Consider the following 12,574-nt stretch of genomic DNA (forward strand, 5'->3'; position numbering starts at 1 on the left):
ATAAAACTAAAAGCTGGTTTTATGAAAAAAACCAATAAAATAGATAATCCTTCGGTTAATTTAATTAAAAAAAAGAAAGAAGAAAACCAAATTAATAGTATCATGAGTGAAAAGGGAGAAGCTACCACCAAGGAAGAGGAAATTAAAACAATAATTAGGAATTATTTTGCCCAACTATATGCCAACAAATTTGACAATCTTAGTGAAATGGATACATATTTACAAAAATATAAATTGCCCAGATTAACCGAAGAGGAAGTAAAATACTTAAATAACTCCATCTCAGAAAAAGAAATTGAACAAGCCATTGATGAACTCCCTAGGAAAAAATCTCCAGGGCCAGATGGATTTACATGTGAATTCTATCAAACATTTATTTATTTTTTTTTTGAGGGTGATAAGTTGGCATTTATTATTTAAGTTGAGGAACAGGTTATGAATTGGGTGGGGGGGACGCCTAGGGGAGAGGGAAGAAGGGAGGAGGCAGGGAGATGAGAGCCTCTCCTTTGTGTCTGCTCCCGACAGGGTTGATCCTGATTTCTGAGCCTTGGTCCAGGGCACGCAATGAAGCACACGATAAGATGAGGTTCCAGGGTCTACAGGTTTAGGAAACATCAAGGGGTGGTCAAAGTTAAACATCTAACCAGAGGTAAGGGCTGGGATTCTCCTTGGATCAGCAACACCTCTTCCTTTAAGAAACTGAAGTATAGTGATAGGTTCCATCCCACTTATTTCAGCTCTTAGAAAACATTCTTGTAAAGTCTTTGTGCTAATGAATTTTTTCATTGCCTCTCTAACTTCTTGTACTTTGCTTCTAGTTTCTTTGAATATGCATCCAACTTGTAAGCTGCCTGCTCAAGAGCTGCTACTTGTTCCTCAGTTAAAGTGATCTGATCCAGATAAGGCTGAAATGTTGCATATTTCTGGTTTAAGTCCTTTAGGTTTCTACTTATGTTTACTGCAGTATCTTTCATTTCTAGATACTTCGAGCTAGTCAGTTTGTTCATATTTCCAGAAGTTTATAGTCTTCACTGGTGGCTGTCACCTTGCTGGTTAGGTACATGGCCATTTTGGAAAACATGTCCTGGCACAGCTCCGTGATGTCCACCTTGGCAGGCTTCGTGGCCTCCTCGGCTGTCTCCACCATGGCATCGTCTAGGCCAGGAAGGGAAGAAGGAGAAAGAATGGGGATAGGGGAGGAGAGGGGAAGGGGAGGGGAAGGGGAAGGGATGGAAGGGGAGAAAAAGGGAAGGGTGAGTCTATCAAACATTTAAAGAACAATTAATTTCAATACTATATAGACTATTTGGGAAAATAGGTGAAGAAGGAGTCTTACCAAATTCTTTTTATGATACAAATATGGTGTTGATACCTAAACCAGGAAGAGTCAAAATAGAGAAAGGAAATTATAGACCAATTTCTCTAATGAATATAGATGCAAAAATTTAAAACAAAATACTAGCAAATAGATCGCAGCAACTTATCACAAGAATAATACATTATGACCAGGTAGTATTTATACTAGGAATGCAGGGTTGGTTCAATACTAGGAAAACTATCAGCATCATTGAGCATATCAACACCAAAACCAACAGAAACCACATGATCATATCAGTAGGCGCTGAAAAAGCTTTTGATAAAATACAACACCCATAGGTATAAATGGAGTCTTCCTTAAAATAATTAATAGCATATCTAAAACCTTCAGCAAGCATTATATGTAATGGGGACAGGCTAGAAGCATTTCCAATAAGATCGGGGGTGAAACAAGGATGTCCATTATCACCACTGTTATTCAATATTGTACTGGAAACCTTAGCTTTAGCAATAAGAGAAGAAAAAGAAATTGAAGGCATTAGAATAGGCAAAGAAGAAACAAAGCTATCACTCTTTGCAGATGACATGATGATATACTTAGAGAATCCTAGAGAATCAAGTAAAAAACTACTTGAAATAATAAACAACTTTAGCAAAGTTGCAGGCTATAAAATAAACCCACATAAATCATCAGCATTTCTATATATTACCAACAAAGCCCAACAGCAAGAGATAGAAAGAGAAATCCCATTTAAACTTACTGTAGACATTATAAAATATTTAGGAGTCTACCTCCCAAAACAAACCCAGGAACTCTATGAACACAATTACAAAACACTTTTCACACAAATAAAATCAGATCTAAATAATTGGAAAAACATCAGTTGCTCATGGGTAGGCTGAGCTAATATAATAAAAATGACAATCCTACCTAAGCTAATTTACTTATTCAGTGCCATACCAATCAAACTACCAAAAATTATTTTATAGAGTTAGAAAAAATAATAACAAGATTCATTTGGAAAAACAAAAGGTCCAGAATATCAAAGGAACTAATGAAAAGAAATGCAGGGGAAGGTGGCCTAGCAATTCCAGATCTTAAATTGTATTATAAAGCAGCAATCATCAAAACTGCTTGGTACTGGCTAAGAAATAGGGAGGTGGATCAGTGGAATAGGTTAAATATGCAAGACACAGTAGTCAATGACTATAGTAATCTATTATTTGATAAACCCAAAGACCCCAGCTTCTGGGATAAGACTCTTTGAAAAAAACTGCTGGGAAAACTGGAAAAGAGTATGGCAGAAACTAGGCATAGACCCAAATCTCACACCATATACCAAAATAAAGTCAAAATGGGTTCATGACTTAGATATAAAGGCTGATACCATAAGTAAACTGGAGAACAAGGAATAGTTTACCTATCAGATCTATGGAGAACAGAAGAATTCATGACCAAACAGGAGATAGAGAACATTATGAAAAGCAAAATGGATAATTTTGATTACATTAAATTGAAAAGTTTTTGCACAAACAAAGCCAATGCAACTAAGATTAGAAGGAAGGTAGAAAATTGGGAAAGAATTTTTACAACCAGTCTCTCTGATAAAGGCCTCATTTCTAAAATATATAGAGAATTAAGACAAATTTATAAGAACACAAGCCATTCCCCAATTGATAAATGGTCAAAGGATATGAACAGACAATTCTCAGATGAAGAAATTAAAGCCATCTATAGTCACATGAAAAAATGCTCTAAATCGTTATTGATTAGAGAAATGCAAATCAAAACAACTCTGAGGTACCACATCACACCTATCAGATTGGCCAACATGACAAAACAGGAAAATGATAAATGTTGGAGAGGATGTGGGAAAATTGGAACGCTAATACATTGTTGGTGGAGTTGTGAAATGATCTAACCATTTTGGAGAACAATTTGGAACCATGCCCAAAGGGCTACAAAAATGTGCATACCCTTTGATCCAGCAATAGCACTTCTAGGGCTGTATCCCAAAGAGATCAAACAAATGGGAAAAGGACCCACATGTACAAACATATTCATAGCAGCTCTTTTTGTGGTGGCAAAGAATTGGAAATTGAGAGGATGCCCATCAAATGGGGAATGGCTGAGCAAGTTGTGGTATATGAATGTAATGGAATACTATTGTGCAGAAAAACCTTGAAAGACCTATATGGTCTGATGCTGAGTGAAGTGAGCAGAACCAAGAGGACTTTGTACACAATAACAGCCACATTATGCAATGACTAATAGTGTTAAACTGAACCTTTCTCAGCATTATGAGGATCTAAGACATCTCCAGAGGCCTCGTGATGGAAAATGCTGTCCACATCCAAAGAAAGAACTAGGGAGGTCGAATCGCTATCACTTATTTTTGCCTTCTGTTGAGTTTTGTTTCATCTTTCTGATGGTTCCTCCTACTGGTTTTAATTTTTACTTACAACTTCACTAATGTGAAAATATGTTTAATGGGAATGTAAACGTAAAGCCTATATCAGATTGTGTACCGTCTTGTGGAGGGTGGGGGGGGAGGAAGGGGGAGAAAAATTTTCAACTCAAAAGCATATGGAAGTGATTGTTGATAAATCAATAAATTAATAAAATTGGGGAAAAAATTAAAAAAAAAGAAAAAATTGTTGCTAGGGCAGTACCATTTAGGTGACTTGTGCAGCACACATGGCCATTGTGATGATGGAAGCCTTCAACCCAGGTTTTCTTGACTCTGACTTTCTGGCCAGCATAATAAATCTTGCCATGGACTTATAAGAGTATTGTGGAGTGCTGGGTGATTGAGCTCATACTCAGTACGTCATAGTCAGTAGACAGAGCTAGGCCTAAGTGGGGTCAAATGAACCTCATTTGCCAAGCCATAGATGGTGTAATGGACAAGGCTGCTTAGAAGTTGGTCCTGGGTTTGAATCCTGGCTACTCTGCATACTGCTTATAGACAAGTCACTTAATGTGTCTGAGCTACTCTGTTACCTCAAAAGCAAAAAGGTTAGACTCAATGACCTCTAAGGTCCCTTAGGATATGCTATGATCCTATAGATGTCTTAGCTCTTATGCCAGCTGAATGGGCATTAGCAATTTTGAGGGTCTTTTGGAAAGAAGACACACAGACCACTCAGGGGCTAATAATAGGATAGCTTTATTCCAAGAATAGCTAGGGTTATTTAGGCTTTTAACAGTTTTTTTTAGAGAAAGTGAAATAAGTTCTAGGTAGCAGTCCTATGGTATAAACATTACAGATCCTGCTTCCTCCCTCTGGCATATACTGGAACCTGAATAACCAGGATACAATAGAGTTCCCTAGCAGAAGCTCGCCCTCACACATGAAGTGACTCCTTCTCTAGTGCTAAGGGGTTTTATACTCCCTCAGGAAACCTCGATGGAAAAGTACTAGCAATGCCCTCATGAACCAAGTAGATGTCTTATCTGCCGACCCGGTCTTATGCAAAGGGAAAAACCAGAAAAACCAGTCAGGAGCTTGGGATGAATGGGAAATGTTTGCCATACTGCTATTTATGGAGTTAATGCTAATTGCTATAATGGACAGCTGTTGTTTGATTATAGTAGTGGGAGCTAGGATGCCAGATGTGGGAACAGAGATGAGCTGCAGTGAGCATCTGCCCAAACTAAGAGTCAGAGGAGAGAGAACCACGTTGGAGGGAGCAATGAGACATAGAGATGGGGGATGACATGAAGCTTTATTGGAACAATGGAGTGGGCAGTCAGAAGATAGCCAGAGGAGAACTCAAAGATTCAGTGAAACTGAGGTCAAAACACCAGAGAAGTAGTTCAATTGCAACAGCAGGAGACATCTGGGAAATTGAGATGGTTTGTGAGGCATGGCATAGGCTTCTCTTTTCATCTTTTTGACTCTTAAAGGCATTAGAAACAATTCAGAAATTTTGACCCAGGCACGGGGTTCTCTTTGATTCATAGATAGGGTGCCAGAAGGCATGAAAATTCTGGCCAGGGGCTGGACAAAGGCCCAGCTACATCATTCTCCTTCCTTGCTTCCCTCCTGCTGCTGGCAAGGAAGTGAGACAGAGTTAAATGGAGCTGTGCCCAAAGTTACTGAGAGTTTCTGAATTCAGTCTTGTGCATTTAGCCAATGGGGCCCATTAAGTGGCATCTTACTTCTGTCTTCAAATTAAATGAGACTGTAACTGGTGAGCCATGGAATAGTGAGTTCTGCCCCTTTCTTTTCAAGCTTTTTTTCCTCAGGGAGGTGAGGGCAGTCTTTTCATATAAGTCATTCAATAGTTCTTTATATATCTCTCCTATTTTTCATTTTTAGAGGCATACTACTTATTACATTACATTGATATGCCATAATTTGTTCAATCATTCCTCAATCATTGAGCACAGAGGTTTTTCCTAGGTTTGCATTTTTTCTATTACAAATAAAGCCACTACTATTATTTTTATGTAGACAGGTTATAGAAACATAGATTTAGAGAAGAGCCCTCAGAAGCCATTTAGTACAACTCCATCATTTTACAGAAGAAGAAACAGAGGCTGACTGAAATTAATAAACTTGTCCAAAGTCCCAAAGATAGTGGCAACAGCCCAAATTCGAACCCAGGTCCTTTGACTCCAAATCCAATATTTTCCCCACTGTGCCATGGTGTCTACCTTAAGACTTCTAAAATGTGGAAAGGGCTGACTAAAATGATACAAAGTGAAGTGAGCAGAACCAGGAGAATGATTTCTACAATAACAGCGATACTATAAAGGCAAACAACTTTGAAAGACTTTTGAACTCTGACTAATATAATGGAACCAACTACAATTATGAAGAACTCACAATGAAACCTGCTGTCCACCTCCAAATAGAGAGGTGATGGACTCAGTGCAGATTGCAACGTTTCTTTTTTTGGCCTTGGCTAATTTAAGAAATTTTTTTTTATTTGGTGATATATATGTATAATGGTTTTTTTTATCATTATGATATTTTTTTTTTGCTGCAAAATACCGAGGATATATTCCTTATAGTAGGACCATTGGGTAAAAGGGCCCAATCATATTTGTAACTCTTCTTGTGTATTTCCAGATTGTTCTCCAAAAATGTTATGTCAATTTGTAAATGTATCACAGTTCCGGTTTTCCTACAGCCCTGTCAGCATTTAATTTTGTCATTTTAAGGTATTTTTTGCCAGCTTGATAGGCATAAATATGGGCCTTGTTTTGGACTATATGTCCAAAGAGGTGTGACCTGTTTAAGTTCAGAGAGCTCTGTTACCATTTTCTCTAAGTAAAGGTCATGGCATTATCCCAAGGAAGGGCAGTGGACTGACCTCAAGGACCACTTATTTGGAAGGTGGAAAGATAAGTTCCCTCCCTCCCTCTTTGCTATAGCTAAATTGTGGGACTTGTCTCCAATACAACCATATATCTTATCTTCCAAGCCCTCCCCCATTCTTTTCCTTCCCTCTGCTGTGCTCCCATATTCTGAGCCAATTACCCTTAGAAGGTGATCTCCATGCTTAGGGACAGTGATAATGAGTAAGAGCTTTTCCTCCTTTCTTTTAATTTTGGGTGGGATGCAGTGAGTCACAGAGGAAGAGAAGGCATGGATGGATTGTAACCTGCTTTACAGATATTACGTTATCTTTGCCCCAAACCCATTCATCTTCCAAACTTTCCTATTATTTTTGTAGACACAATCATCCTTTCATTCACCCAAGTTCTTATAGCCATGCTTTTCTGTACTCCTCAAATTTGTTGTTTCTTACAGCACAGTAATATTTTATTACATTCACGTACCATGATTTGTTTATCCATTTCCCAATTGATGGTCATCTGCTTTGTTTCCAATTCTTGGAATTGAAAATATTGCTGTAAATACTTTGGGGTATATGAGGACTTTCTTCTTATCAGTGGCCTCTTTGGGATAATATAAGCCTCATAACAGAATCTCTAGATGAAATGGTATGGCCATTTAAATAATTTTATTTTTATATTTCTAAGTTGCTGTACTGATTAATAGCTCTACCCACAATGCATGAATCTGCTTATTTTCCTATAACCCCTCCAACATTAACTGTTCTCATCTTTTGTCATCTTTGTCAACTTGCAGAGTGAGGGGTAAAACCTTGGGTTGTTTTGATTTGTATTTCTCTTATTATTAGTGATTTAAAGCATTTTTTCTTATGAATGTTAACAGTTTGTAATTTTTTTGAGAACTGTTCATATCTTCTAACCACTTAATTTATTGAGGAATAGCTTTTGGACTCATCTATATATTATAATATGAACATATATTAATTATTCCTATATCTTAGATATAAAAATATTGTCAGAGGAATTTTGTACAAATATTTTTTCCATTTGATTGCTTCCCTTTTTGTTCTATGAACATTAATTTTGTTTGTGCAAGAGCTTTTCAATTCATGGTAATCAAAATTATTATTCTTTTCTTTTGTGATTGCCTCTATCCTTTGTTGGTCCAGAATAAATCTAGCTATAGTTGTGATGATTTGTTTCTCTTCCAAATTTTAAAAGCAGTATTATCTTGAATATTAAGGTTATATATTCATTCAGAATACATTGTGGAATATGGCATAAGGTATTGGTTTAAGCCTATTTTCTGCCAGATTGCATCTCTGATCTCCAAGATCTTGCCTAACCTCTTAATTGGGCCCCCTGGTTCACTCTCTCCCCATTCCAATCCATCTTTTCCATGGTTGCCAAAGTGATTTTCCCAATGTGCATGTCTCATCGTGTCATTCCCCTACCCCTAAACTTCAGTGGCTGCCTATTGACTATAGGATCAAATATTTTTTCATAATTATCTCATTCTTTAAAAATGTATATTTTGTGTAGAAACTATAATGTACATAATTACTAGTATAATAGCACATTATACAATTTTTAAACAAGGGAATATACACCTTGGAGCATGTTCAAAATTTATTTTGGTAGGGGTGTGTAATCAAGAAGTTTAGTAATGCTCAATGGGATGAAAAGTTTTTCAGCCACAACTATCAAGGGCTGTATGTTGTGTGTTGGAGTTGTAATTTTCACAGACAGACAAAGTTATAGACCCTTTAGTATTGAAGTTCGGTGGCATGTTATAATTGGCTTAAGTTGCATTTATCTGTTTAGAGAGTTTGAACGATTCCTAGGACTATTATTTAATGTTTGTGATTAATATTTCAAAAATTGCATGTTCATAACTTAAATATAGAAGAGCCACTCCTTAGTGGATATATGGTCAAAGGATACCAGCAAACACTCCTCAAAAAATTGTACACTATAAATAAACACCTGAAAGATTGTTTCAGATCTTTTCTAATAATGAACCTATGTATACTAAAATATTTATAGCAATTCTTATCATGGTACCTAAATTTGGAAACTAAAGGGATATCATCCCATTGGAGAATAGCTAAACAAATCTTGGCATATAAATATAATGGGATATTATTGTGCCATAAGAAATGATGAAATGGAAATTTCAGAGAGCTGGGAAGATTTTTATGATCCGATGCAGAGTGGAATAGAACTAGGAGAACAATTTATATGATTCCAGCAACATTATGGAGAGAAACATTTTTGAAGGACTAAAACTCTGATGAATGATAAACCGTATTTCCAAAAGAATGAAAATAAAACATGCCGTTTGCTCCTGACAGAGAGGCGATGAACTGAAAATGCAGAAAGAGGCACACATTTGCAGACGTGGCTAATATGGGAATTTGTCATTGCCATTGTCCTGTCAAACTGTAGACATGTGCTAAAGAATTTATTTGGGGAGTTTAAAAAAATTGCTCAAGGGATACAGTAGGGCACTAGTAGGAGGGATGGAAGGATAAAAACACTTGTTACTTGAAAAATACAAATGATAAACTGCAAATCACTAATAATAAGAGAAATGCCAATCATAACAGCTGTGTGGTTTCACCTCACATCCAGAAAATTGAAAAAAAGTGAAAAAGATTGGAATTGTGAATGTTGGAGGTGTTGTGGAAAGATAGGCACACTCATATACTGCAGATGGAAGCAGAGATCCCACTGCTATTCATGTATACCAAGGGAGCCAGAAATAGAAAGAAAGGTCCCATATATACAAAAACATATATAGCAACAGTTTTTGTAATAAAAGAAATGGAAACAAAGTAGAAATTCATCAACTGAATTGGTAAATTCAGTTTGGTAAATGGTAAAATGAATTGTGATGTAAGAATATAACGGAACATTATTTTGCTTTAATAAATGAAGAGCAAGATGAATACACAGAAGCGTGGAAAGACTTATATGAACAAATGCAAAGTGAAGTAAATAGAACCAGAAAAGTAATATACACAGTGTAAATGGAAAGAAAAAAATAGAAACTAAACACTAGGTAATTATAATGGTCAAGCTTGGCCCTGATGAAGAAGGGTAAAATTGTACGTTTTCGCTTTCTTTGCAGAGGCAGAGAACAAGTATAGAAAACATTGTGTAAACTTTACTATAGGCAGCCAGGTGGTGCAGCGGATAGAATGTTGGCTCTAGAGTCAAGAAAGCATGAGTTCAAATCCTGCCTCAGATACTTATGAAATGTGTTACTCTGATCAAGTCATTCTGTCTGCCTCAGCTACTTCATCTGTAAAATAAGGATAATAATAGCACCTCCCTTCCAGGGTTGTTATGAGGATCAAATAAAATAATATTTGCAAAGCCCTTTGCAAACCTTAAAGCACTATATATAAATGCTACCTATTATTATTATTACTATGACTACTACTATTAATATTACTACTACTGTTACAGACTATTGATTTATTCTTTGACATGAGAGTTCTGGTTAGGGAAGGGCAATGGATTTATTTGGAAAGGAATGTGATAGAAAAACACAATTTTAAAGAAAATTGTATGTTCTTATTTGACTTTTTAATCTACTTGGGAATGAGTATTACTCTTATAAATTTTTATCAGCTCCTTATAGGTTCTGGCGTCAGAATTTTATTGGCTATATTTACTGCAAAAAAGAAAAACAACAAGAAAACAAACTAACTTTCCCAATCTGTTTCTTTTCTTCCCTTTTTATTTTGGGCATGTTGTGTCTTGTTATACAAAATCTTTTTAGTTTTCTATAATTAAATTCATCCATTTTGTCTTCAAAAAAAAAGTTTCCATTTATTTGAAAGATATTTTGTTCTTCCTCCCTCTCCTAGACTTAAGACCTGCTCTTCTTACTTAAACTCTCTTTTTCTTCTCTGTATGCTTAATTCACCTGGGTACTCCAGTAAGGACTTTTGGGCTGTAATGTTTTCTTGTCTCAAGCCTCCACTACCTGTCCATGTGTTCTTCATGGGGTTTTTCTTTCTTCTGAAGGAGAAGCAGGCTATTCAGTCTTTTCTTAGAATAGACATTTCGAGTCCTTCTTCTCTTATATCAATTCTTGGGTTATGGGGAAGATGTTCTTACTGAGTAGTCAGTTTAATTTAAAAAATTATTAAAGGTCTACTATGTGTAAGGTATTGGTCAAACAGGAAAATAGAAGGAAAACAAGATAGTCTGTTTTTAATCTAGAAGGAGGATAAGAAAAACACACAAATGATTAAAGAAACAAAAGATACATGATGTCCCAAAAATCTTAGTGCAATTTTAAGTTATTAAAGCTATTTATGGCTTAAAACTATACCAAGACTTTTGGAATACCCTGTTCAAGTATGTAAGAGATGTCCAAAAAAGAGCAGCCTAAGAGATTTTGGAATGGAGAGATAACTTCTAGTTGGAGATAAAGATGGTGTGGAGGGAAGGAGAGGATCATGAGATACTTTGTAGCAGAAGTATCATATTGATGGAAGGAGGGAATTCTATTAGGAGATTGGGGTGGGAAGGGAAAGAGAGAGGGCACTCTTGGTGTAGAAGACCAGCGTGCAAAAGGAAAGAAAGGGAAGGATTAGATCAGGGACAAATAAGTAATTAGTCTTCCTAACTATTGTTAGTCTGTTCTATAGTGAGCAGCTGCTGTTTGGGGTTTAACACTTTCAATTGAAGGTTCTCTAAGATCCTTTTTGGCTCTGGCATTTTAGGATTTCAGAACCAAAGCTCTGGGTTTACACCAACCAGGCTTAAGCTTTTTGGGTTTCTTTTGGGAGGGTGCCTCTCAGTAATTATATTCTTGGAAGACAAGTTCGATAAATGAAAATCAATGAATGAAAAAGCATTTATCAAGCTCTATGTGCCAAGTACTGTGCTAAACCTGGAAATTCAAATAATAATAACTATCACTTATATAAGGCTTTCCATGTGTCAGGTACTATGCTAGGCACGTTAAAAATATTATCTCGTTTGATCCTCACAACAATCCTGTGAGGTAGATGCTATTAGTACCCCCATTTTACAGATTAGGAAACTGAGGCAAACATAGCCTAAATAATTTGCCCAGTGTCACACTAGTAAGTGTATGAGGCTGGATTTTAATTCTGGTTTCAATGCTCTATCCGTTGCACCACCTACATACAAATGCAAAGACATTCTCTGCCCTCAAAGAACTTATACTCTAATAAAGAGTGACAACATATATAGAAGAGTGGTGGCCTGGGAGGGATATTTTTGTTTGGAAAGTTACAGGATGGTAAGTGGAGCCATGGGAGAGCAGATCACCGGTCTTGATTTGATTATGGTTACAGAACTGGAAAATTCATGTGTAGGGGTAGGTAGAAGGTGACACAAGGAAGGTATGTGGGCACAGCAAAGTAAAAAGATAGCTGGAAAGTAAAGTGGTGCATGGTACATAGCTAGATCTGGACTAGATATAGTGGGCCACATGAGGCACTCCCCAATCAAGACAGCAGGGGCCTCAAGGTGGGAGTTTTGGAGCAGAAAGAATGATGTCCTCTAGGTCATGGTCTCGGGTCTAGACTTCAAGACAGCCAGGGAGAAGATTGAAAGAGTAAGGCAAATGGGGGATTCCTGGTCAATTAAATCCCCCAGGTAATAGAGACAATGCATGTAAAGGGTTTGTCCCTTTCAGAACTGCATGCCTGTAAAGGGCATGCAAAGCATAGAGTGAGTCACACCCAGTGTGACTGCTTCTTAGATTGTGATGGGTCACCAGCAGTGGTCTATTGGCACTTTGTAAAGGGGTTGCCTTTTTCAGATTTTCATGTGCTTCATAAAGGATATGCAAATGTTTATACTTCTTTAATCTTTTAGGTGGGATTATAGGGCCGCTGGCTATTGGAAAGCTAAAGATTGGCTATTGTTCCTAATAACATTAAAGAAACAGAAGAT

At 36.8% G+C, this 12,574-nt stretch overlaps 1 pseudogene; it reads right to left on the reverse strand.

Annotated features, from left to right (window-relative positions):
• Nucleotides 1–205: 205 nt before the first annotated feature.
• On the reverse strand, nt 206–1,147 carry LOC110214641 (biogenesis of lysosome-related organelles complex 1 subunit 2 pseudogene; annotated as a pseudogene).
• Nucleotides 1,148–12,574: the final 11,427 nt, after the last annotated feature.

The sequence above is a fragment of the Phascolarctos cinereus genome, unplaced genomic scaffold, assembly GCF_003287225.1.
Source record: "Phascolarctos cinereus isolate Bilbo 61053 unplaced genomic scaffold, phaCin_HiC Scaffold_4;HRSCAF=312, whole genome shotgun sequence".
In the NCBI taxonomy this organism is placed as follows: Eukaryota; Metazoa; Chordata; class Mammalia; order Diprotodontia; family Phascolarctidae; genus Phascolarctos; species Phascolarctos cinereus.